Raw genomic sequence first — 27,422 nt, 5'->3', positions numbered from 1 at the left:
AAGCACTTTATATTGTACAGTTTTTATATTTACTGGGTCCTGATAAAGTCTATGGATTAAAGAACAAAGTGCTAAATCTAGGACCACGGTAATGATTCTTTCTTTATATTGACTGAAGATTCAAGTTATAGTATGTGTTCACTTTTGTTCAGTTCCCTACATATTCTTTTTGGTGCTATTTTATTTTATTTTAATTTCCATATTAGCACAGGAGAAAAAAAGAACTGTCTTGATACATAATACAAGTACAGTTAAATGACAATCAGATTAAAGATATTTATTAGCAGTGTGCATAAGACTCAAGAACAATGGAATCAGCTGAGAATTCAGGAGCTTACAGGACTGACAGGAATGAACAGAAGCTGAAAGAAATAAGAGAGTGTAGAGAGACTGGGTTATTTGCCCATTGCGATGGCAAATACTGTAAGCCAGTTTCTGAAGATGAGTTTTGAACTGTGAGTGGAATTTGGGGTAACATGAAATTCTTCAAGTTAGGAGGGAGGAGATCTCCATAGTTTGGGGTCAAGGAGTGAAAAACAAGGATTTATACAGTGAAACCTGGTTTGGGGACTTGTCATAAAATACTTGAGTGTGCTTGATATCTGATATTTTGAGCTAGATTTAGATGCTAGGGAAGACATTGTGTGTTCATCTAGACATTTGAATTATTGTAAGACCAATTCTAGGTCAGCTCTTTGACAGGGAGCCAGTTTATTTGTTTCCAATACTTTGTGTGACACCAGCACACTGGCGCAATAATCAAGGAGGCTCAATCCTCACCACTAACACCAGTGGGAGGGGTGTCCATATTGGGAAAGATACTAAATACACACACAGTAAAGTACAATTTCCATTAAGAGCACACAGAGAGATCACAGTCAGTCTGGGCCTGGTTTATCCCTTTCTCTCCAGATCCCCAATAAGACTCCCCACTGACACAGCTATATAGTGCAGCTCTCAGCCTAGTGGTCAAGCTAAAACCTCCAGCACTCTCTCTGTCCAACTAGTGATTCATGTCTCTGCCCAAGTAGCTGACACACACACACACACACACACACACACACACACACACACACACACACACACACACACACACACACACACATGCACACACACACAAACACACTATGAAGATATGAGTTATCGAGAAACACACAGACACTTCTGGGGAAGGCTGGCACAGGTTCTCCAGCTATGCCCCTTTCTGCCAGTCTATAGCATAGTACCAACTGCCACCAACCATTAATATCATCTACTAATACGGCCCTTACCAAAGGGTGCCCAATTTTACTGTGCATTATTATTATCCAAATAGTAAGTGTGACTGAGCAGCAAGACTATTGGATTGGCTTTGTACAGTATCACTATATACATGCAATTTACTCTAGAGCTTAAATTATCTCTACACAAAGCTGCCACAGCTGAAAGGTTTAAAAATATTTAATAATAAATAATAAAAACACAAGACAATACTTCTTACTACAAAGTGCAAGTCAAGAGTTCAGACATTACAGGAAAATGCTTAAAATAATACTGTAGAATAGTCTGATGTAAATACAGAAAACAGCTAGACCAAATCTGACCAAATTCCTATCTCACTAAGAGGAATCACAGTTCTAAATAAACTTACATATAGAGCAAAAGCAGAGTACTGGTGAAATGTTGTCAGCTTTAGACAAAATCCAAAATGCTCTCTCTCTCTCGCTCTCTGAGACAGTCTTTCAAATTGATAATACATCACTGCTGACTCATTTTATATTATATCATTCTTCTCTGGTTAACAGGCTGCCAGAAACTGAGAGTTTAGTATATCTTTGATCTCGCACCTGGCCAGGAAACCACAGCGATTAAACACATTACATAAGTAAAATCTAGCAAGTAACTCTGGTCTCAAAACAATAGAAAGAATCTGCTGGTCCAGACATCACGGCTCTGAGTTTCAGATCAAGCAGTCATACAAGGCTTGACTTATCAGCTTTCTTCCAGCAGAGTGCACTGTTGTTACATTTTTTACATTCAACATTTAACACAATTTTCTTCCACTTAAGAGAACAAGCCTGTGGCTTATATTAATATTTATAAATGACAGAATTATCTACAAAATTCTATCTAGCTAGGCTGGTAGCCTTCACATATCTTCACCCCGAATACTGTGCAATATTATTATTCAAATAGTAAGTGTGACTGAGCAGCAAGACTATTGGAGTGGCTTTGTACAGTATCACTATATACATGCAATGCACTCTAGAGCTTAAATTATCTCTACACAAAACAGCCACAGCTGAAAGGTTTTAAAATATTTAATAATAAATAATAAAAGCACAAGACAATACTTCTTACTACACAGTGCTAGTCAAGAGTTCAGAGATCATAGGAAAATGCTTAAAATAATACTGTAGAATAGTCTGACATAAATATAGAAACCAGCTAGACTAAATCTAACTAAATTCCTATCTCACTAAGAGCAATCACAGTTCTAAATAAACTTACATATAGAGCAAAAGCAGAGTACTGGTGAGTTATCAGCTTTAGACAAAATCCAAAATGCTCTCTCTCTCTCTCTGAGACAGTGTTTTAAATTGCTAATACACCATTGCTGAGTCATTTTAGATTACATCATTCTTCTTTGGTTCCCAGGCTACCAAAAATTCAGAGTTTAGCACATCTTTGATCTTGCACCTGCTCAGGAAACCACAGCAATTAAAGACATTATACATGTAAAATCTAGCATTTAACTCTGGTCACAAAACAATAGAAATAATCTGCTGGTTCAGACATCACAGATCCAGGTTTGAGATCAAACAGTCATACAAGGCTTGACTTATCAGCTTTCTTCCAGCAGAGTGCACTGTGGTTACATTTTTGACGTTCAGCATTTAACACAATTTTCTTCCATTTAAGAGAACAAGCCTGTGGTTTATATTAATATTTATAAATGACAGAATTATTTACAAAATTCTAAATAGCTAGGCTGGCAGCCTTCACAGATCTATCCCCGCCCTCCTAGAGAACGCAAGTTAGTTTTTTAATTGACCCTTGAGAAACATTGCTTGAGAGGGTCAGGTCTATCTGAATATACCTTACCCCATTCCCTGTTTTGAGACCCAATCTGCACTGGCATTGGTAACTGCACTGTGGTACTGCACCAACATATATGTCTGCAACCCTAGGCTCCATCTTAGCAACTTGGCATTGTGCTGGCTGGCTTGCTGTAACCATGTTAGGGGATTGTGATCTGTAACTATATTGAATTTTCTTCCATACAGATAAGGCTGACATTTCTGCAGTGCCCACAATATGGCTAGATATTCCTTTTCTACAGCTGCATAGCATTTCTCCCTGGGTTGAAGCCTACACCTGAGATAAACCACTGGGTGCTTTTCTCCTTCTGAAGAAATCTGGCTAAGTACAGCCCCCACCCCATGCTTTGAAGCATCCACCTGCACAATTTCTTTGCTGTAATCTGGACTGGCTACCACAGGGGGTCCTCCCAAAGCTTCTTTAAGCTTCTGGAATGCCTGCTCACATGCTAGGGTCCACACCACCTTATCTGGCCTGTTTTTCCTTGTCAGGTCTGTGAGGGGAGCATCTATGGTACTATAACTGTGGACAAAGTTTCTGTAGTACCCTGCTGTCCCTAAGAATGCCCTCACCTGATTTTTGGTAGCAGGTGCAGATGATGCTTGAATGGCTTACACTTTGGTGGGTTCTGATCTGATCTTACCACTCCCCACTCTATTTCCCACGTAGGAGACCTCTGCCATACCCACCTGACATTTGCTGGGCTTAATGGTCAACCCTGCCCTCTGTAGTCTGCCCAGCACCTCCCTAACATGTTGAAGATGCTCTTTCCAGGAATGTCTGTAGATGGCAAAATCATCTAAGCAAGCAAGAGCAAACCCTCCTGCTCTTGCTAGGATATGATCTACCAGCCTCTGGAAAGTCGCTGGGGCATTTTTCATCCCAAAGGGTGTCTTTGTGAACTCATACAACCTAAAATGAGTCACAAAGGCTGACCACTCTCTAGCATTGGGAGTCAAGGGCACCTGCCAGTAACCCTTGGTAAGATCAATGGTGGTAAGATACTTAGCCCCACCTAGCTGCTCTAGGGCCTTATCTGTACTAGGCATGGGATAAGCATCTAACTCTGGGTGACTAATTTCCTGTAGTCCACACAGAACCTGGTGCTGCCATCCTTCTTTGGCACCAGCACCACTGGGGAGGCCCAGGGACTGTTGGACTCTTGAATTACCCCTAGTTCCAACATCTCCTGTATCTCCTCCCTTAGAGTCTGTTTGACTCTCTCAGGCACCCTATAAGGGGCCTGCATAATAGGCCTTTGGGGTCCTGTATCCACCTGGTGCTGCACCAGGTGGGTGGACCCTGGTTTCCCAGTGAACATGTCCCCAATTTCCTGTATCACTGCTCAGATTTCACGAACCTGGGTAGGAGATAGCTGCTGGGATATTCCTATCCCTTCCACTGAGATGCCCCTGCCTCATGCCTAGAAGTTTCACCATTTGGTTAACATCATTTACCTTTCTTACCACCTTGTAGGGTCCCTCTCAAGCTGCTTGCAGCTTGTTGTGTCTGACAGGAATGAGAACCATTACCTGCTGCCCTACAGCATATTCTCTAGCTCAAATATTCCTGTCATACCATACCTTTTTTGGTTGTTGGATTCTGCCAGGTTCTTTTGGGCCAAGCCCATGAGTTCCCTGAGCCTTGTCCTGAGGTTTGGGACATATGCCACAACAGACTCCTTGTCAGATTCACACTTACCCTCCCACTCATCACAGATTAAATCTAGAGGTCCCCTCACCCTACTCTCATATAACAACTCAAAGGGTGAAAACCTGTGGATTCCTGTGGAACCTCTATGTAAGCAAACAGCAGATGGGGCAAATATTTGTCCCACTTCCTCTTAAACTGGTCTGCAAATGCCCGTAGCATGGACTTGATTGAAGAGTTTAACCTCTCACCAAGAACATTAGTCTAGGGATGGTAGAGGGTGGTCCTCAGGTGGTTCACCCCACAGTACTTCCACAGACAAGCCAGCAGGTCTGACATGAAATTGGCACCTCTGTCAGTCAGTATTTCTTTTGTGAAACCTACCCTGCTGAAATCCTCTAACAAAGCATTTGCTACCTTTTCTATCTCAATGGAGGGCAAAGCCACTGCCTCAGGTTATCTTGTAAGCATAATCTACTACCACTAGTATATATTTTTTCCCTGTGGAACTTTGGGTACTCAGAGGCCCCACAATATATATAGCTACCCTCTGAAATGGCTCCTCAATCACAGGCAAAGGCATCAAAGGAGCTCTCACCTTTTCTCCTGCCTTGCCTACCTTTTGGCACTGCTCACAGATCCTGCAAAACCCTGTAATATCTCTGGAAATTCCAGACCAATAGAAGTTCTGCATAATATGTCTGTTTGTATGTTTTATGCCCATAAGACCTGCAAAAGGAATATCGTGGGCTATGACTAGAAGCACCAGATGGTAGGCTCTAGGCACTACCGACTGCTGTATCCTCTCACCTTCTAGCCCTCCCTCAGGTGTCCACTCTCTATACAGTAACCCTTTGTCCCAGTATACAGATTCCTCCTTCCCTTGGGAATCAGGTGCCTCACTAGCTACCTGCCTCAGACCATGTAATGTAGGGTCTGAGAGCTGAGCCTGTCTCAACTCTCTCTTTGTATGCCTTCCCAGCTCCCCTTCCACAAGAAGTCTGGCATCCTCTGACAGTGGTGCCTCACTGTTAGCCCGGGTACTACTACTCACCTTTACCTTTGCAGTCACTCTGTCCAAGGGAACATCTGCACCCACAAGCAGCTGTGACTCACCTTTAGTCTCACTGTTACAGGCTAGCTCCCTCCCTGGAGTAACCACCTTACCAGATCTGGCTGCAAGCGTGCAGTCTGTCTGGGTCTCCCCCAGGTTACCAGACCCACATGCTTGTCTCCAAGCCTGACTGCTTGTAACTGCATAAATACACGGTATCACAATTATTCCCTATCAGGACATCTGCAGGGATACCCTCAAGCACACCTACTTGCTGGCTTCCTTTTCCACCCTCCCAGTCAAAGTGAGCCCTAGCCAAAGTTATTTAGAATGGGGTCTCTCCTAAAGCACTGACTAGAGTAGACTGCCCAGGCAAGTAATGCTCCTCTGTAACCATTGCAGGCTTCACAATGGTTATGTCAGAGGCTGTGTCTTTCTTAGCAATGGCCTCTTTGCCATTCACTATGATAGGATATAACCTCTTGTGGTAGTGTGGTACCCTTGTTGTCTCAAGACAACATACTGCTAACATTTTATCTTTCCCATTTACTGGCTCTCTCATCTTTTGTTCCCCACCTTGCCTCCATGGGCATCTATATGCCACATGGCCCCACTGGTTGCATTCAAAACATTTAAACCTAGGTCCTGGACATGTGCCTTGACTAGTGGCTTCCCCTGCTACTGGCAGATTCTGTTGGGGAAGTCTGGGCTGCCCACCATAGGTTCCTTTAGACCCATGAGCAATTCTGGGGGTGCCTTTCCTGTGCAGGGAACCCTGTTTGCTAGGTATAGTTCTCCTTTCTTCCCCAACTCATCTGAAGTAGCACATTGTCTATCAGATAACCAGATCCTCATGTCCTCAGGCAAAGTGTTAAGGGTTTGTTCCCTCACCAAAAGGTCTGCCAACCCTTCAAAAGTGGTGACCTGACATCCACTATGAAAATAAGTGCTCAGTTCAGCAACATATTCACACACACTTTCTTCTGCCATGCATCCATGCTCACAAAACCTTTTCCTATAAGTTTCAGGTGTTAGCTTAAAAAAATTCTAACAGACAATTCTTACCAGCAGTATAATCAAAAAATTAGTGATCAGAAAGTTTAGATAACACAGTTACAGCTTTACCATGGAGTAAGGGGGTCAGGAACCATAGCCTTTGGTCAACAACATACTGTTTACATATCCTTTCAAACATATGAGAAACTATCAAAATTATCCCCCACTGTAAACTGTGGAAGAAATTTACTGACCTTTTGTGCTTCTGTGGTCCAGTTACTCCATTCCCATTACCTCCATGACTCTGGCAAAGAGTCAACATCTCCTTTTTGTGCTACCTCTGCCTCTTCTTTTCCTCAGTTTCCTGGCATAGCAGTTTCTCATTTTCCTCAGCCTGTAGGCATTTCATTCTCTCTGCTGCTTCTGTTTCCAAATGCCTGACCTCCAAATCAAGTCTCTTTAGCTCCAGATGAAAATTTTAAATCCTCAGCAGAAAGGTTGAGCTGTCCATTCTCTGGGTGTTGTACATCTTCACGGCCAGTCTGATCTCCCTCCTGATTGCTATTTTTGGATGCAGCTGTGACCAAAGCTGCAATCATGTGTCCTTAGTCAGGTTTCCATGCACCAGTCCCTTAGCCTGGCACATCTCAACCAACTGGCTCCTTGTCAGCTTGCCATACTCCTTTGCTGACATGCTTGCCTGCTCTCCCTGACTAACTAAGCTAACAGAAGAAATAAAACAATTGTGATCTGAACTCTGAATATTTACTGCATGGCTGATTTAGAGTACAAAAACACCTTCAGTGATCACTGTACACAAGCTACAGGAATTCACTATCCACACCACTACAAGCCAATTGCCAACCAATTAATATGTGGTGTGGATATCCCACCACTGCCAAAGAATTAATATGTGAAGTCTGCGCAATGGCCCAGCAATCAAGGAGCCTCAATCCTCATCACTAACACCAGTGAGGGGCATCCATATTGGGAAGGATACTAAATACACACACAGTAAAGTACAGTTTACCTTAAGAGCACACAGAGATCACAGTCAGTCTAGGGCTGGTTTCTCCCTTTCTCTCCAGATCCCCAATAAGGCTCCCCACTGGCACAGCTATAGAGTGCAGATCTCAGCTAGTGGTCAAGCTAAAGCATCCAGCACCTTCTCTGTCCAACCAGTGATTCGTGTCTCTGCCCAAGTAGCTGACACACACACACACACACACACACACACACACATATTCACACAAACACACACAGACAGACAGACAGACACACACACACACACACACACACACACACACACACACACACACACACACACACACACACTGTAAGATATGAGTTATATACAAACACACAGACACTCCTGGGGAAGGCTGGCACAGATTCTCCAGCTATGCCCTTTCCTGACAGTCTACAAGGTAGAACCAGCTGCCACCAACCACTAATATCAGCTACTAATAAGGCCCTTACCAAAGGGTTCCCAATTTTACTGTGAAATATTATTATCCAAATAGTGTGTGACTGAGCAGCAAGACTATTGGAGTGGCTTTGTACAGTATCACTATATGCATGCAATGTACTCTAGAGCTTAAATTATCTCTACACAAAACAACCACAGCTGAAAGGTTTAAAATATTTTATAATAAATAATCAAACACAAGACAATACTTCTTACTACACAGTGTTAGTCAAGAGTTTCGAGATCACATGAAAATGCTTAAAATAATACTATAGAATAGTCTGACATAAATATAGAAAACAGCTACACTAAATTTGACTAAATTCCTATCTCACTAAGACCAATCACAGTTCTATATAAATTTATATAGAGAGCAAAAGCAGAGTACTGGTGAGTTGTCGTCAGCTTTAGACAAAATCCAAAATTATTTCTCTTTCTCTCTCTCTCTCTCTCTCTCTCTGTCTCTCTGAGACAGTCTTTTAAATTGATAACACATCACTGCGGACTCATTTTAGATTACATCATTCTTCTCTGGTTCCCAGGTTACCAGAAACTCAGAGTTTAGCATATCTTTGATCTTGCACCTGGTCAGAAAACCACAGCAATTAAAGACATTATATATGTAATATCTAGCAATTAACTCTGGTCTCAAAACAATAAAAAGAATCTGCTGTTCCAGACATCACGGCTCCGAGTTTGAGATCAGTCGTACAAGACTTGATTTATCAGCTTTCTTCCAACAGAGTGCACTGTTGTCACATTTTTGACATTCAACATTTAACACAATTTTCTTCCATTTAAGAGGACAAGCCTGTGGCTTATATTAATATTTACAAATGACAAAATGATCTACAAAATTCTATCTAGCTAGGCTGGCAGCCTTCAAACTTTGCAGGGGTGTTCATGTTTTGGGAAGAGTATGATAAACCTATAGATTTTATTTGTGATGGTTTGAATTATTGTGGAGTTTACAGTATTGTTCATGGAAAACTATATTCTAATTGAGGTAGAAGCACACTTTTACATTGCATTTTGCTGTTCTTGTGGACTTGAAGAGAAAATGGTGGTGGTGGTATGGATTCTACTGAAACAGAAAAAATGAGTTAATCATTTTCCTTTTAAGTCTACACTTCCATGCAACATGCCATTGTCTGACACGACAACATCAGGAATAGCATGTATTGCAAAGGAAGCTTTATATTGACTAATAACACATTTAACAGTAATGTTCTTCAGTGTTATAGTTTCAGGAAACTTCAGAAAGTAGTCAGCTCATATCGGGTAGATACTTTTTTTGATACTAGAAAATATATATACCAGTCAGGTGCATGGTCTTCCTGAAAACGAGTATGATGTTTACAGATCGCCCGGATTATAATTGCAAAATGAATTACACACAGGACAGATCCAAACACACTGTTCTATCTGTATTGATGTTGCTGGTAAACATAATAAATAAATGCTCTTTCTTTACACATAGCTAAGAGATTCATGTATTGTCACTTTTTTTGTCAACTGATTTGAAATCACTAATTTGTCGGATTTGATAATGCAAAGTCATTGGGAAAATTGATGTGATGTAATACCTTTTATTGTACCAACTTATATTTTGCAGTTACTTGAGATTTCAGGCAAGCAGGTGCATCAGGAGCTATTAATTTAGCTGACATTGGTTGCAGTGCCTAAAATGTGAAGTATATCATATCATTCTTATTTGCTAAAGAAATGACACTTAAAATCTGTCACCGTGCTAAAAGGGAATGGCTCAGATGCTTAACCTGACAATTACTAAGTAACTATATAAACTTTTTAAAAGATATTTATAAGAAACATTGGGTTATACAACAATTATTTAATGGCTTGGAAACTTATACTCTGCCAAACCTAGATTTATATATAAGGAATTCAATGAATTTAAAGAGGCATCTGTGTTATAAGGAGCAAAATATTAGTCCAGGAAGTGATGGTAGTAAGGGCACATATCCTCGTTTTAATTGTGCGTTTTGTAAATACATTGCTGATGATAATATGTTTATTCAACCAATAACTAAAAAGGAATATTTCTTTGATGCATCTGCTTCAGGTGATATAATGAACATATACCTCTCAACCTCAAAGCACAAAAATTCTGGACAAAGCCAGAAAGACTGGGAGGGACAAAGGTCCAAAAATAGGGACAGATTTTAAACATTGTTCCTATAAGCTTAGAAAGTTGATAAAATGACAGATGTGGCATCATTATATATTTTATGAAGGATATTAAGTATGAAACTCAAACTGACTGTCATTATCAGTATTATATAGTGACTTCAGTCTTCAGTGATTTACCAGAAAACCACAAATTTTATGAGGAACAAACTAAAAATAAGATGCAAAAATCTGGACATTCTGTGAAAATCTGGACAGTTGAGAGGTATGAATGAACATTATATATTTAGCTAGATGTAGGAAATCTCCTGCAGTATGCACAGGAAAAAGTAATAGAAAGCTAAAAGAATCTCCAAACATTGTTCTGATATACTCAGGGGGCAAAGAGTAATGCATATACAAGCATTCTAAAAATGAAGGAAATGAATACACTTTTAGATTTAATGCCATAGAGATAGTAAGAATGGGTATAAAAGGAGGTGATGGACTTTTACTTACAGGTGGGTATAAAAGGAGGTGATGGACTTTTACTTACAGAAACAAAAGAATATAAATGGATATGTATATTATGGGCAGACCATTCTCCAGGAGGAAATAATATATTTTAAACTTAAGATATGAAATTGTTTCTATTTGCTGTTATAATTATTTGGTAATGTATATATGTATGGGTTCACTATGAAATTTCGAAATCCCAAAATCCTGGGTTTCAGAATATTGAGTTCAGAATCTCGAGATCTTGGAATCTTGACATTGTGACCTTCCCCTCAAAAACACCACCCAACACACTAAAATATGTGTATGCAGGGAGGCAAGCCCCCCTGGACCCCACGCAACTTAAATATACCAACTCCGAGATTGCACTACAGCGAAGACAAGGGAAATCTCTCGGTTCGCCCTGTATGCTGATCTCCGTTCAGGATTTCAAAGTTTTGAAACTTCGAACATATGATCTTTGATCATATAAAATTAGAAGTTTTGAGCTTTGAAATTCTGAATGGAATCCATATATGTTTTAGGGTCTATATTATATTTTCAAAAGTTTCACAAATCGAACACCATATGATCGATGTTTGAAATTTCGAAAATATAATAAAAAAAAAAATAAAAAACTATACTTACCTAAATGTTGTAGGCAGGGGGGGCAAGCCCTCCTGCACCCTCCACACCCCGCTACTTAAATATTCCTATTCCGAGATCACATTGCATTGAAGTAAAGGGAAAATATTCCCTACTGCGATTTCCATGTTACCCGCGTGATGTTTTGACCAATCGGTTTCGCTCAATATGCATTTGCCGTTTACAATTTTCGATCACGCGATAGGAACCCGTATATATTTCCAATTACATACTATTTATTTTACTTATTTATTTTATTTTACATTTGTTTACCACAAACGTCCATTTTCAGCGGGGGACAGGGGAGAAAAGCTCCACATAATACAGAGAAATGTCCACATTTACAGACATAAGTTCATTTAGCTTAGAGAAATGTACACATTTATATATTTAACATAGAGTAAAAATCTTATGCACACAAACACATGTACAAACATATACTGTACAGGCTCCATGTAGGATATTTTTCTTTAAAGAAAATATTTCTTAATTGAATAATTGATGTTTTAACTCATGTTTTCTGTTTGTATTCTGCTCTTTCTGGTGTTCTGTTTCTGATACACTTGAGAAAGCAATTTGTGAGAAAGCTTGTGTGTTGTTAAACAATAAAGATTATTGCTTTGCCATTCTTTCAGCCAGTTTTTGTTTTCTGCTTTTGTGTTTCTGTTTTTTTTTTTTTCTGGCACAAAGCTTTATTAGTTTGAGTAGCCCATTTCCATATGATTTGTTTCTCTTTCAGGGATTGCACTCACAAGATACGAAAGATATGGAAGGGGATATAGTTCAGCCCATGGAATAAGGTGGAGTGTTTTCTATTAATTTAAATATTAAACAGTAGTTGGACTCATTATTGACTGTGATATGTAATCCATTGCTTGTTGAGGAAGAATATAGTGCAAGAAAAGATTGAGCTGAACATACATCTTTTACATCCCAACCTGTGTTATTTGAACAGATTTGTGTCCCAGAAGCTAAATCATATAACCTTAAAAGATTACAATGTTAAGGGAGAAGTTTAAATGCTTATATAAAACAAGGTATAATATGGAGGGGTCTGAGAAAGCTTAAAATGCAAGTAATCTCTGTGGTATCCCCGAAGTCTCAAAATAACCCACTAAAGTGTAGTGGGTCCAAAAACAAAACAGTGTAAGAAACTTCTCTGTGTAGAAGATTTTCAGTCCATATATTTCTAGTTAATCACTGTATATTAATCAGATCAGACAATAGTAGTAGAAGTAGCGAACATAAACTCGTCTTAAGTCAAAACAAAACAAAACAAAAAGTAATAATAGAAATATATAATTGTACAGCATTACTAAGTATTTGAAAGTAATCCAAGCAAGGCAGGCAGTCTGTTTCCAGTCGAAAATCCTTTATTAAGTACACAGACAAGCGTTCCAAGTAAAACAAAAATAGAGTAATAATTTCCTCACAAGCTTTCTAAATATATATATATATATATATATATATATATATATACTTTTTATCAGGCATGGGAGTGGTTTATTGTGCTGTAAAACAAAGTGTTATTGGTGGCATAGACATGGGTGATCTTGAAAGAGACATCCTGAATATTCTGGAGAAACATGAACTCATGTGGCAATTAAAGCTGAACTCTTTTAGGAAGCCTGGACTAAACTACTACTGTTCAATTAAAAGTCCACTGGAACTTTGAAAATTGCCACATTGTTTACATGACTAATTGTATTTTATTTTATTTTATCCTACACATTGGTTTTAAATACCATTTTAAATCAGTTGAAATGTATGTGTATATTTTGTTTCCATCATCATACATACATTTTTTTCTTATTTTTTTCTGGTTCTTTTTTCCACTTTATTCAAAATGATGTGTAATAACAATACTAATTAAACAATTATATAGGTTTTTAGGGGTCTTGTACACAGACCTCAAGAAGTCTAGAAGGACAAAAGTGATCTTTGTTAACAATAGGTTATGAAAATAGAAATTGATTTTTACATGCAAAATGTATATGTATATATTTATATATATTTTTGATTGCCAAATGAGCTAAGGTTGATATATTTCCAGCCGTGTAGTATATTGTCTAGGAAAAAATCACAGACTTAATAATCTACTTAATAATTTGGTTAAATAAGATATACCACATTATTATACATTTTATTTAAAGTACATAAGGGTTATATATTATTATGACAGTTACTAAGTAGGGCAGGGCCAGCTTGAATGTCACACTGATGGGGGAAGGGGTGTGAATTTAACATGTGTACCAATAACACTTTGTTTTACAGCACAATAAACCACTCCCATGCCTGATAAAAATGGGTCTACTTTGTATAACCGAACTTCCGATTCACTGACACACAATTTACCAACCCCAAACAACCGAAAACACACAACACCGACAAACACCAACAACTCAAAAAACCGAACACCATTACACCGACACAAAAAAAGTAAACTACACATTGCACACAATAACATATCCACTAACCTTAACCTAAACCCTAACCCTAACGTCCGACACTACCGCACACTTACCCAACCCGCACCCTAACCCTAACTCACTTAACCCACCCCTAAACCTCAACACCGTCACTATCGCACACTTACCCTACCTGCACCCTAACCTTAACTCACTTAACCCACCCTAAAACATTAAGCCCGTCACTATCGCACACTCACTCCACCTGCATACTAACCCTAACACACTTAACCCTTCCCTACACTACACTACGTCACTCTCACATACTTACCTTACCGGAACCCTAAGTCCGACACTACCGCACACTCACCTTTCCCACACCCTAACCTAAAATCCCTCACTATCGTACACTTAGCTGTCCGCTCCCCAATCCTAAATCCATCACTATCACACACTTACCGGATCGCGCTCATGCGTTGCCGTTGTCGGTCTTTCGGCTGTCGGAATATCGCCTTTTCGATCACCTACCTGTTCAGTCGTTCCGTCTCGATCTTCTGGGTGTCGGTGAAGTGGCGGTTCGGTTATTCGAAGTAGACCCATATATATATATATATATATATATATATATATATATATATATATATATATATATATATATATATATATATATATATTTAGAAAGCTTGTGAGGAAATTATTACTCTATTTTTGTTTTACTTGGATCGCTTGTCTGTGTACTTAATAAAGGATTTTCGACTGGAAACAGACTGCCTGCCTTGCTTGGATTACTTTCGAATACTTAGTAATTCTGTACAATTATATATTTTCTATTGTTACTTTTTGTTTTGTTTTCTTTTGACTTAAGATGAGTTTACGTTCGCTACTTCTACTACTATTGTCTGATCTGATTAATATACATTGATTAACTAGAAATATATGGACTGAAAATCTTCTACACAGAGAAGTTTCTTAGAATGCTTAAAATGCTGACCTATAGCAATAAGTACCTGAAACTCTTGAGACAATGAAAGATATGGATTTGGGATTAAGTACTGGCTATATGAAATTGGTGATCAAGTTTTTTAAACCATTAGAAAATAAGTTATTAGTTAATATCTGTGAATTGTGTTCTTGTACTATAGCAATGAACCTAAAATCTAAATGAAAAACAAAACTCAAAGTTGTATTGGATTCATTGGCACAATAAGCACAATATCTTATTGCAATTAAGAATAATAAATTGAAGAGGGACACTGCAGATTTTAGACGTGGAAATGTATTTCAATGTCCAAGAAATGAGAGGGATAATTATTCTGCACTAGTTACAAAGCAGTCAGCTCCTTTAAGACAGATTTAAGCAATGTGATACCACTGGAAGTCTTAAGGAAGGTAAATGGAACCTGAAGGAAAATAATGTAGTGTGTCTGTTGGCTTTCCCACACAGAAATTGTTTGTTTCTTCTGCTGAAATTGGGCATTTGCAACCCTCCACTACAAAAACTGTGGTGAAAGACAGTTTGGATAGGAATAATGAAGAGGATTTTACCACATTAAATTGATCACTGAAATTTCTTGCACTGATTAATTGCAAAAGAAAACAAGATGGAAAAGGAAGATGAAAACCTTACAATCAAGAAGTTCAGAGAACATGCAGTAAATCAATCAGTGAGGACATGCAAAGTTTTTTGAACTTGACATTATACATAACATAACATGTAATGAACTAAATGAGAATGAACATAACATTGTTGAATAAAGATATGTCCTTTATTCCTGCATTTCTGTGGAGAGTTTCACTGATTTATGAAGGTTTACTGTATCTATGAATTTAAACTTGCTGTTTCCAAAAACAGCTAATGCTTTAGGTAACTAAAAAAAGAGAATCCCCAGGATTAATAAACTCCATATAGGCACAGTGTAGAGCCTACACAGAATGTATCCATGTACACAGCCACGGATCCCCCTCGGCAGGGTGCCATGTATATTAATGATGGCACTCTTCCAAGGGGGAGCTGAGGAACATGGATATTGAATCACTGTAGGGAGAGGTGTAGCAGCTACCTATGGCTGCAGATGAGTGTGAGGCTCCCTATAATGCTCCCCAAAACTGTTGTAATGTTGTGAAGTGTGTCAACTGTCTAATAAATCTTCTATATGATATGTTATTTTTATTTTAATATTTTTATAATTACTTTTTTGTTTAACTGCATGCCAGTGCAGCATGCTGTGTAGTGCAGCAATGCCAAGCTGTGTTCACATAGAGACAGCTGGCAACTGGCAGACATCTAAAAATAGAAAATGAATGTGATTAATTATCCTAATTAAATATTTTTTTTCCATTGACTTTTGTGCGGCATAGCATGAGCTCAGCAGAGCTGAGCAGAGCTCATACATACATGGCAGACACCTACCAGACATCTAAAAATAGAAACTAGATGTAATTAATTATTTATTTATAGGTGTGTTTAAGAATGTTTGAGTGGCATGGTGCTCAGCAATGCTAACAGGTAGCCTATTAATATATGCAAAGTTATACTAGTTTTCATAACATCCAACTACCTTCACGGGTAGAGTTATGGTCTTATGTATAGTAGGCCCTTGGTTTGAGTCCATAACATGCAGAATATATCTGTAAATTAATGTACTATTTTTCTTTAATTTCATTACAGTATTGTGAATGTTGGCACTACTGTGCTCTGCTAAGCACTGCTCAATCATGTTAAGCAGTACATAAACATGCTACCAATGTTTGCAAGGTGCTAAGTCCCACTAAAACCACAGTTCTGCTTGGCTTCACTTAGCTGGTTTGCATGCTGCTAAGTGATGTGGCACTTTTTTAAATGTTGCTGAATGATGTGTAAAGGTGGGAAAATAGCCTACATTAAACCCAATAGGTGGGAATTCTGCAATAGTCATTGGAGTTCATTCAACTGCTGGTATGGCTGGAGGTGTTGGTGATGGTGTGCGCTTTCGGGTGCAGTGGTGGAGCATTCAGGAGTCCAGGGTCATGGTCGGCCTCCTTATTAAAAACCCTGAATCCCAGCTGATGCAGGGCAGATTCCAGGGCTCATAGTGCAAGACAGAGGTCTGGGACCATTTGGTCAGGGAACTCTCCAGTTTTACTGGTATCCCCCACACAGGTGAGCAGTGTCATCACCATTTTGATGACCTGAAAAGGGGGAAGAGGGGAACCCTGGGCACCTGGGTCCAGGAAGCTCGAGTTGGGAATGCTCCACAAGTATGTAAGTATGTCTTCCTCTGTCTAACCAATATACAAGCTGAAGGCATTCAAAACAGGTATGCATAATGCTGTGCTTCTCTTCCAACTGCTGCAGCTGAGAGGGCTCACAATGTCAAGTCCCATCGCAGGTGCTTGGCCAGTTTGCACCGTGAGTGTGTTAAGTATAGATTTTGTATGCCAACTGTAGTGCAATAAGCAAGAAAGGGTAAAGCATTTACTGCAATAAAGTATACACAAGAAAAACTGTACTGCAATAAATGGGCATGTAGAACTGTGGTGCAATAAATAGGTAACTAGAGCTGTAGAGCTGTAGTGCAATAAATGAACAATAAGAACTGTATATCAATAAAGCATTAGCAATACCAATAACAGTAAGCAAAAATGTTGTTCAGCAGGATTGTGCTTTGTCAAAACCATTGCAGTAGAGCTGTATGTATTGATTGTCAATGGTAAGGTTGCTGTAGTCAAGTGTGACACTGTAATAGCTGTAGCCAGCAAATTTAATGGTCTGCAGACTGTATTGCTCAACCCATAGCAGTGTTCAAGGCTGTCTCCAGGCCAGTATCGGTCACATAAGGCTCTCTCTTCCTCACCCAGCAGATAAAGGTATATGGTTGAGGTAGCCCAGTCCATGAGCAGATATTGTGTGTGGACTTCATAGATATGTTAAACCAATAACAAGAAAGTGTGTTAGCTAGCATTGTTGATTCTAAAATACAGCTTTTTTTCATATAAGCAGTATGGTTGTATCCCATGCATGTGTGTTCTACTGTTACTGCAGTCTACTATAACACTGTAACAGTATTAGAATGCCAGAGGAACATCCTGTAACTTGTATTGCTCAGTTCATAGTATAGTTCCAGATGATCTCCAGGCAAGTATCAGTCACTCAACCCTCAGCAGTGACTCAGTAGCTCTGTCTGTTAATACTTTGCATGCAGTAGATTTTGCCACACACAGTCCTGGGTTCAAATCCAGTGGTATATAGCACTAAATTTTTGGTATCAATCACATAATGCTTACATTTTCTCTCTCACCAGGAACACAACAAATATATGGGTGAGGTGGCCTATATTATGAGCAGATAGTATGCTTAGATTTCACAGAATGCTAACATCAATACCATGAATGTGTTCATCAGCTGTTGAGTTACAAATAAAGCTGCATAATCCCAGTATGGCTGTATCCTTTGCATGTCTGTACTAAGTTGCTGCAGTCAATTATTACATTATTTGCAAGTGACCCCTGCAGTCACTGCTACTGGGTTTTACTCCCATGCCTGCCAACTAAGGCATGACGCCTGTCTAGTTTACTTACTTTACACAAATATGTCTCTCAAGTGTCACAATTTATCATAATGTAATTAAAATTGCCTAATCAATCTGTCACATAATTAGCAGATAAATTAATACCTGAATGAAATGTATTACCAAATCTGTGTACAGAACACCTGGGTAGTTATGTAAGTCCACATTATGTGAAACTGTTTTGTGTAGTGGTGTAACCACATTTGTTGCTGCTTTGCCCATACTGACTTATGCCAACAGCTTGAGAGTTATGTACATGCTACATCAGTTATAAGAGAATTGAAGTCACTGTACTCAAACCTGACTCTACACACCTATAAAGCATATATTTCATTTGTATTGAGGGATATAGGCTGCAATGTCAGTAATGGATTTTTTCTCTCTCTCTCCACCCCTTATCTTCATTTATTTATTACTGTTATTTATTGTTATGATTTAATATTAACATAATTTGTTACACTAACTATATTTTGGAAAAAAATGTGTTTCATTATTGATATGTTTTATTATGATTTAATAATAACATATTTTTTAAACTAACTTTATATTGGAAAACGCATTTGATTATTGTCATGTTTTATTATGATGCAATATTAACATATTTGTTAAACTAACTGTTTTGTTGGCCCTATGGTTTACATTTTACTGGCATGTTGTTACCATAATAACTGTTATGTCACTTAATGCTGTTGTACATGTTATACATTAATATGTATTTGAATGAATATATATGATGTTCGATTCTGTTAACATTAACATTGGTTTGGTTATTACTAACTGTAATGTATTGTTATACCTCATATCACACAACATGTCAAGGTAGGCTGGTTGTAGCTAATCCCCTTGCCTTGCCTCAACTGGCCATGGCACCAGGTTCTAGCACATTTGGGACCCAGACCAGTGGTGCCCCTTCTGCTGCCTCTGCACTACCTGCGGCGTCAAGTAGTACCATCCCTAGGGGACAGGGCCTGGCCCCCCTCTAGGAGCAGTGGTGGAGAGGTTGTTGCCACCCATGCAGAGCTGCCAGTCCTACTGCCCAGGATAGTCTACCATGGCTATGACCACTGTCTGTGTTGGAATGAGGACATGCTGACCACCATGGTGGGGCAGCCTCACCCTGCTGCCAGGCCTCCAGTGCAGCCACCCTTGGAGAGGTGATTCAGCAGTGTCAACCATTTCATGGGTGGGGACATGAGTCACACTGCTGCCATCTGGAGGCACATGGGACTCAAATTCCACAACACCCTCCCTATCTGAGGTGTTCACCCCCCCTCATGTGTCACACACTGCAACTGTCTGCTGTCTTGTCAGTTTGCAAATGCATTCTCACCTACCCAACTTACCTCCCCCACATGTACCTATATCCCTTTCCCAACATTCCACTCTCACCGTAACAAAAAAAAATGGGCACCTGTCCCCAAAAAAAAAATGTCCCATACATAGCCCTCCATTTCGCACGTGTCCACTGGACACACATAATTCGGTCCAATTAGCTTGACAATGCAGTTATGTTGTCCTCACCTCTCTCTCTCTGGGGGTGAGAGTCCAAATTCATCTACAAATCTGTCAAAGTGCACAGTTGCTGCTATACAAGAAATGGATAGCTGTGGATCTTACCTACACCCTTCCTGCACGTCCCTCCCTGCCTTTCACTATGTTTTTCCCTCTACTTGCCTCCATTTTACCACTTTCCTATCTCCCCTTTTTTCTTTTCTTTATATTTTTTAGCACGGAGAGCAGCTTCACTAGGCTAAGCTAAATAGAGCTACAATGATTATATGCGTTTCTAACAGTGTAAGAAACATACACTACATTAACCCACCACACCATGTAACTCTTAATTAAAATAACTGGTTTAGACAAAACATAGTAATTGCCAATTAGAGTCATTAGGCGTGTTTCAGCAGAGCTGTGCTCCATGCTGCACCACACAAACTGGAATAAAAAAGTAATGGAAAAAAATGGGAGTGTACCTCGGACTCTGCTGCAATAGTACACCACTAGACAGCCAAAGACATGATAATGGATGTAAGTGAGGCCTGTGATAACAGGTAAATGTGCCCTTCAGCTGCAACATGTAGGAAGACACCTGTTAAGGCATTCATGGCAAAATACATAATCAGCTGGGACTCTGGTACAGAAATGCATCCATATAAAGCCATGCCCATACTGAAGGATGTAGTAAATGTATGTCACAGCCTGTATGTGTGCACATATGTCTTGCAAATAAACTCATTATAGCAGTGACTCAGTATCTCAGTCTGTTAAATTCCTTGCCCACAACACATTTTGCTGCACACAGTCCTGGGTTCAAATTCAGTGTTGTGTTGCATTTCAATTACATTATTGTAAAGACAGCAATTATTGAATGACTCATGCAGTCATTATCCACACAAAGCATTGAAAAGTAAATAACTGCTTTTCACTGCTGGAAGTCACAGGCCTGCAGGTAAGGACACACATCACATATCCATATAGCATTACCTTATATCCCCTTGCCACAGTTGCCTAACATACATACCTTAAACACATGCTATAATTGGAGCATCAGGGGTACTCTCACCATGGCTCTGCATCTACAACAAGGCTGACACAGCTGACACAAATACACCTACAGCTTGTCGTCCTCTAAAGTGTTCACACTCACTGCTTCTGTCTATTACATGCAGCAGCAGCTGCAGCCTGTGGTATACACAGCTCTATGTAAAGGTTTCTGCTGCAGACCTACCCTCTGTAATGATGTAGTCTCTTTACTCCAATAATGTCCATCTCAACAGCTAAGAAAGGGGACCTGCTCTACATGAAGGCCTTATATATTACACAGTGGTTGCATGTCACTGGCTAATGATACTGCACCTCAGCTGTTTTGGCTGCAATTAGCATATCAGAGTCACAGATTGGTTTAGAGACAATTAACTGCTAATGAGCAGCATGTTAAAATGCAAGCAGCTGGCTATGGGCAAACATTCTGTATGAGACTTCCCTCACACAAAGCACTGTTTGTCACACAGTAGTAGTAGCACATTTCAACAGAGGAGGAGTACTGCACTTCACCAGGTATGTAACTGTTTTTTGTGTATAATGGGATACATATGGGAGGATAGAGGTATGGTGAATAGGGAGTACAGCAGTAAGCCTGTCTTTATACCTGTGGTAATGACATGTCATTGATACCCTGCTATCTAATACATACAGGGGACATGCAATATATCAAGGTTGCACTGGCTTTTGTCATTGTGGCACAATGGTGTTGTTGGGCATCCCAATATAGTGCTTATAATAGCACACTACTATTTGTCTGGCACTGGTCTTATGGCATATTAGTGGGTGGCTGGCATTAGGGGACACACCACAGTGAACCGGAGTGTTGTGTGTATGACCATACAGCAGAATCTCTCATGGTATAGATGGAAATACCTCAGTAATTATACTATCTCAGTTGTATCCATACACATATTATGTTGTCACACTGTGAGGTATGACATGTGTGAGCAAGCAGTGGATAGTGCCAGCCATTTTGTTCTTGTTGTATCTGTGCATAGTGGACATCCATGTATTTGATCCTGTAATGTGTTCCCCTTTTGGTTTGTTTCAGGACTATTGTATCACAGAAGGCACATCTCCTTCTCAGATGCAAGAATTAACTTATACTTCAGGGACTACAGCAGCATCATCACATCCTCCTATCCAGGGGGAGGCATAACAGGGAACAATGGGCTGCATTGTGGGCAGATCTTGTCTGGGATGTGAATGAGACTGGCCAGCAGGACAGGACATATGAGCAGGTTTGGCACCACTCTATGGACATGGTGAATGCTGCATGATGAAGGGCAGCTGATATAGCCAGGGCTCTTGCCATCATCAGTGGAGGGTGTGCAATGGAACAACCACTCATGGCTACTGAGGAATGCCTAGTGAGCCTAGGGACACACAACCACTCCCAGGCATCCATCACACCATACATCGTGGAGGTGGGTGCCACAGTGTCCACAGCAGAGGAGCTTGCAGGTAAGCTTACTGTGTAATACTGTAATAGTCATTCTGTCAGGCTGCACATACCTTTACGTGGGTGTCAAGTCTATGTGCTGTTGGTGGGAGAGGTGAGCTCAGTTGTATACTCATAATCCAAATGTCAGCAATATATCAAGTAACACAGTAGCGACTAGGTCTATATTATATTTTTGAAAGTTTCAAACATTGAACACCATATGGTCGACACCATATGAGCAATGTTTGAAATTTCGAAAATATAATAAAGAAAAAAAATGTACTTACCTAAATGCTGTAGGCAGGGGGGCAAGCGCCCCTGCACCCTCCATGTGGGGGACTGTGCCACCCACACCCCCACAACTTAAATATTCCTACTCCGAGATCACACTGCACTGAAATAAAGGGAAAATATTCCCTACGGTGATTTCTGCTTTACGCGCATGACATTTCAATGTTTTGACCAATCGGGTTTGATCAATACGTGTTCACCGTTTACAATTTTTTATCACGGGATAGGAACTCGCTACTCTACATGTGAGATATATGCAGGTATTACCTTGTTCTGCTGCAGCATGCAGTGTTACTGAAATTACATCACCCTCACCTTTTTACAGGTCCATCAGGCATTGCCAAGTCCATGGTCCTGCATCTGGTAAGCTTAATACTGTTCTTTATAGAACATACATAAGCTATTAAGGGTGATGGCCAGGATAATGCCCTAGGTACAGGTAATGTTGTGTATAACCATAGTAAAATGTTTATATGTTCCAGTATGAAAGAGTTACTGAAGATTACTAGAGTGGGTAATCACAGGAGTGTAGTTGAATGGGCAGAAACACTTTTGCAGTTATAGTTCAGAGTGAATAGGCCTCCTGGTGTATATGAGGCAATTAATCCGACATGCCTTGTACATACCGAAAGGTCAATGGTACATACCTTAGGCACTGAAACTTGTATATATTTGTTAAGATAGGTATACTGGGTTTATGTGCTGTGTTATCAGGTATGGTGTCATATTGCATACCTAAAAGGTACATTGCACTGACCAAGTGTCACATGATTTACCTAATGTACTTGTTATAAATGCCTTGAGTCAAATGTGCATGTTGTTGTGAGAAAGTCTGCTGTGCATGAAAGTGGAGATGAGAGGATGTGAGAGTGGCAATGCAGTTGTGGATCCTCATTAGTATGACTGTCTGTGGATTTTCCATACATAATAGTGCTGAAATGCATTCCTCGGTGAACCACCATGGCTGGAATAAAAATGTTCTAAAAACTAATACATTTAAATTTTAATCAACACTTAAAATCAGACAAGACAATATAAAAGAGAGCAAAGATGTTCACTTCCAATCAGAAGACAGAACAATCAGTGACAAGGGAGGTTGCGGTCTCTCCTTCACACCATCTGATGTCAGTGTCTCTTTGGACTCTGATGATTATGGTGGCCACAGTGAGGCAAAGGTGGGGTTGTTGGGGACTTAATATATCTCAGAAATTCACATCCCTCTTCTGCCCCCACTGTCACTGCACAAACTCAGTATGCCCACAGATACTCAGTCCCCACAGACCTCATATATGGGACAGTCAGAGGGTGGAGACATTGAACAGGCCAGTGTGGCAACTATGGCATCAGTGAGTGTAGACACTGGCCATAGCTAGAGAGTTGGTGAGGTCCCACACAGGCAGATTGACAGGGGTGCTCATAGGAGGACTGGTTTCCATCCACCACCTGTTGTAGGTGTCACATCACAGGCCACTCAACTCATGTTTTGGGCCATCATGAATGGACAGGCATGTTCTGAAAGGAACACCAGACATATGCTTAGGGTTTTGAATACAGCACAGTCTGATATCAGAGACTGTCTCCACTGCATTGGGGCACCCTGGAGTCATTGACTGATGCACTGGACAGACAGTGGGCTGTGGCAGTGTACCTCTTAGACCTCATATTGTCTGTGCTGGAATGTGTGGCTGGAGTTGCGTGTCAGACTCATGGACATAGGTCAGTGACACCATCTGCTAAGATTCCACATGGCTGTGCACAGTTACACTTTTGTAGTGGCAGTACATCTAGTGCTACAGAGGGGAGTGTGCTGTCTACACAACAAAGTGGCAGACCATGGGCACGTGGTCCTGGGTGGCCCTGTGGGGGACATGGTCCCAACAGCCAGCAGTCACTGACCGGTATTAGCACCATGTCTTACCTCGGGAATGGTGGTGCCAGTGCAACTATTGGTGGAGCCAGTTGCTGTGTACAGGGCCGGAGATGGTGAACTGTCAATTCTACCATGTACGATCCACAGCTGCCCAACATACACACATGTAGGGCTAGCACTGAGCTTGACTGTGTACACTCACACACCACTGTCACATGCAGGTCAACTACAGACACACACAGCACTTCTCCATGCTCCATCTAAACCACTCCCCTTCCTGACTCATATGCATGCTGTCGACCTTTTGGGCCAGCCTAGGGCTCTAGTAACCCAGTGCATCACCCTGTGCAAGTAATGATACCTGTGCCACATCTCTTTCATCCTTCCAATCGATGCAAAGGAATGAAGGGATGTGTCTGATGCACAGAGTGACTATATTACTTGACTTGTACTTGTGTAATGCAGTATTGTTTTGCATGTCACTTTTAGTGGTCACCAACATCTACTGTTTGCTGGCATGTGTCAAGCATACACAACTTACTTTTGTGGACCTCGTGTTGTACGATATTGTACTGGTGATATTGTTGCACAGTGATAGGTATGTCACAGACCTGTGCATGCTTCTCTTGTAGGAGCCTAAGAGGATAACCTATGGACACATGGCTGCAGTGAAGTGGCACAGCATGGCATGGCAGCTCAGCAGAAATATGACTTCAGCAAGGTACAGCAGTATACATGCATGGCTCCATAGGTTCAAATCTGTATATGACAGTCTACCAAGGACAATGGTGGTGGGCTGCATACTCATGCATTCATAATTTGTTATAAGCTCTGCTACAGGGCAAGGTGTGACCTTGCTGGTGTGCATATGCTGCCTATCTGTAGGAGCTTAGATGGATGATGCACTGTAAGGATGTTCACCTACTATGTTACATTAGTAACATGCTTGTGTGAGACATTTATCTAGCAGACATAAACACACCCTTGAAATGGACCCTGCCTAATGGTACACAGAGCACCTCAGGGCACACGACCTTCATCTCAACATACAGCATCTACCTGAGTCCCTCTTGGACTGGGGCAATATGTGCTCATCCTGTACCGAGGGGTATACAGATGTTTCTGATTGTGAGGGCTGTATGGCCTTTATGCTAGTTATGTTCACATGTACTATGGCCCATAACTTGATGTACACTGCTGTAACAGCGTCACACACAAACATGGCCACATTCAGGCTAGCACCACTTCAACTCACTGCATACAGGACATGACAAGGCATAGACATACTGCAAGTTGACTGTATATAGATTAGAACACTTTCCCATGTACTGGTATACACTATGAATCACAATATCTAATGCATACAGCACAACCCACGTTTGTTAGTACTATCAGTTTAGAACATATAATGCTTGCGATATAAGCAAGCCTTCTTGTGGTCAGTCATTTTGGGGGGTGGCACATCACCCATTACAAATAAAATGATTCAAAATCCTACATATGACTACTTGACATAGGTTACCATATATATGCTGTATGGATATATAAACACACACACACACACACACACACACACACACACACACACACACACACACACACACACACACACACACACACACACACACACACACACACACACACACACACACACACACACACACACACACACACACACATACCTTGTTGGGCAGAGTGAGATTAGAACCCAACCTATCTGGTATTACACAGTATAGATCACGGCATTTATTGCATGTGCCATGGGTTAAGTCTTACTACTACACTGTCAGTTGATATTCTTAAGGTGGCTGACATCAGCAGGCCTTGTCAAGTAGGGCAGTATGGAAGCCAGTAGCAAGTTACGGGCCCAAAACGTGCATAACTATTGGAGGTGGATAGCCCACAAGGGCATGTCCATTGTTTTTTTAGGGGTACACACACACGCACACACACACACACACACACACACACACACACACACACACACACACACACACACACACACACACACATCAAGCAACCTGAAGTGAGATCAGGAACCCTACCTATCTAGGTATTACACACTATAGATCATAGTATTTACCACACACACCACAGCTTAAGTTTTGCTATTGCATTCTCAGCTGATAATCTTAAAGTGGTTGACATCAGTAGGCCTTGTAGAATAGGGCAATGTGGAAGCCAGCAGCAAGTTATGGGTCCAAAAAGTGCATAACCATTGCAGGTGGGTAGCCCATGAGGACATGTACACTGTTTTGGAGTGGTAGATACACACATACACACACACACACACACACACACACACACACACACACACACACACACACACACACACACACACACACACACTCACGCACACATACGCACACACGCACACACACACACACACACACACACACACACACACACACACACACACACACACACACACACACACACACACACACACACACCAAGTGGGCTGCAGTGAAATAAGAACCCCTGCCTATCTAGGCTTATATACACTATAGATCACAATACTTATTACATGTGCCACAGGTTAAGTTGGTTGTATATGTGATTGCAGGCAAAGTACTTGTGCATTACACAAACTAGGCGTGTGTTGAGCAGCATTTGTGACCTGCAGAGTGATATTGGTTTGCACTGTTATCTGTATCTAGTATCCTAGCAGTGAGATAACTGATATTATCCTAGCTATGTGTATACAGTTGCCAGTATGGCTTATGTGGCTGCTTGCAGCTAGATAGGCAGCATTGTGGGCATGGATAATGTGGTCTGTCTATACATGCATTTACACCATTA

This window comes from Protopterus annectens, chromosome 7.part0, assembly GCF_019279795.1.
Source record: "Protopterus annectens isolate FY-2018-M chromosome 7.part0, PAN1.0, whole genome shotgun sequence".
NCBI classification, from domain to species: Eukaryota; Metazoa; Chordata; order Ceratodontiformes; family Protopteridae; genus Protopterus; species Protopterus annectens.
The sequence above is the reverse complement of the archived record's forward strand: the minus strand, read 5'-3'. Positions refer to the sequence as shown.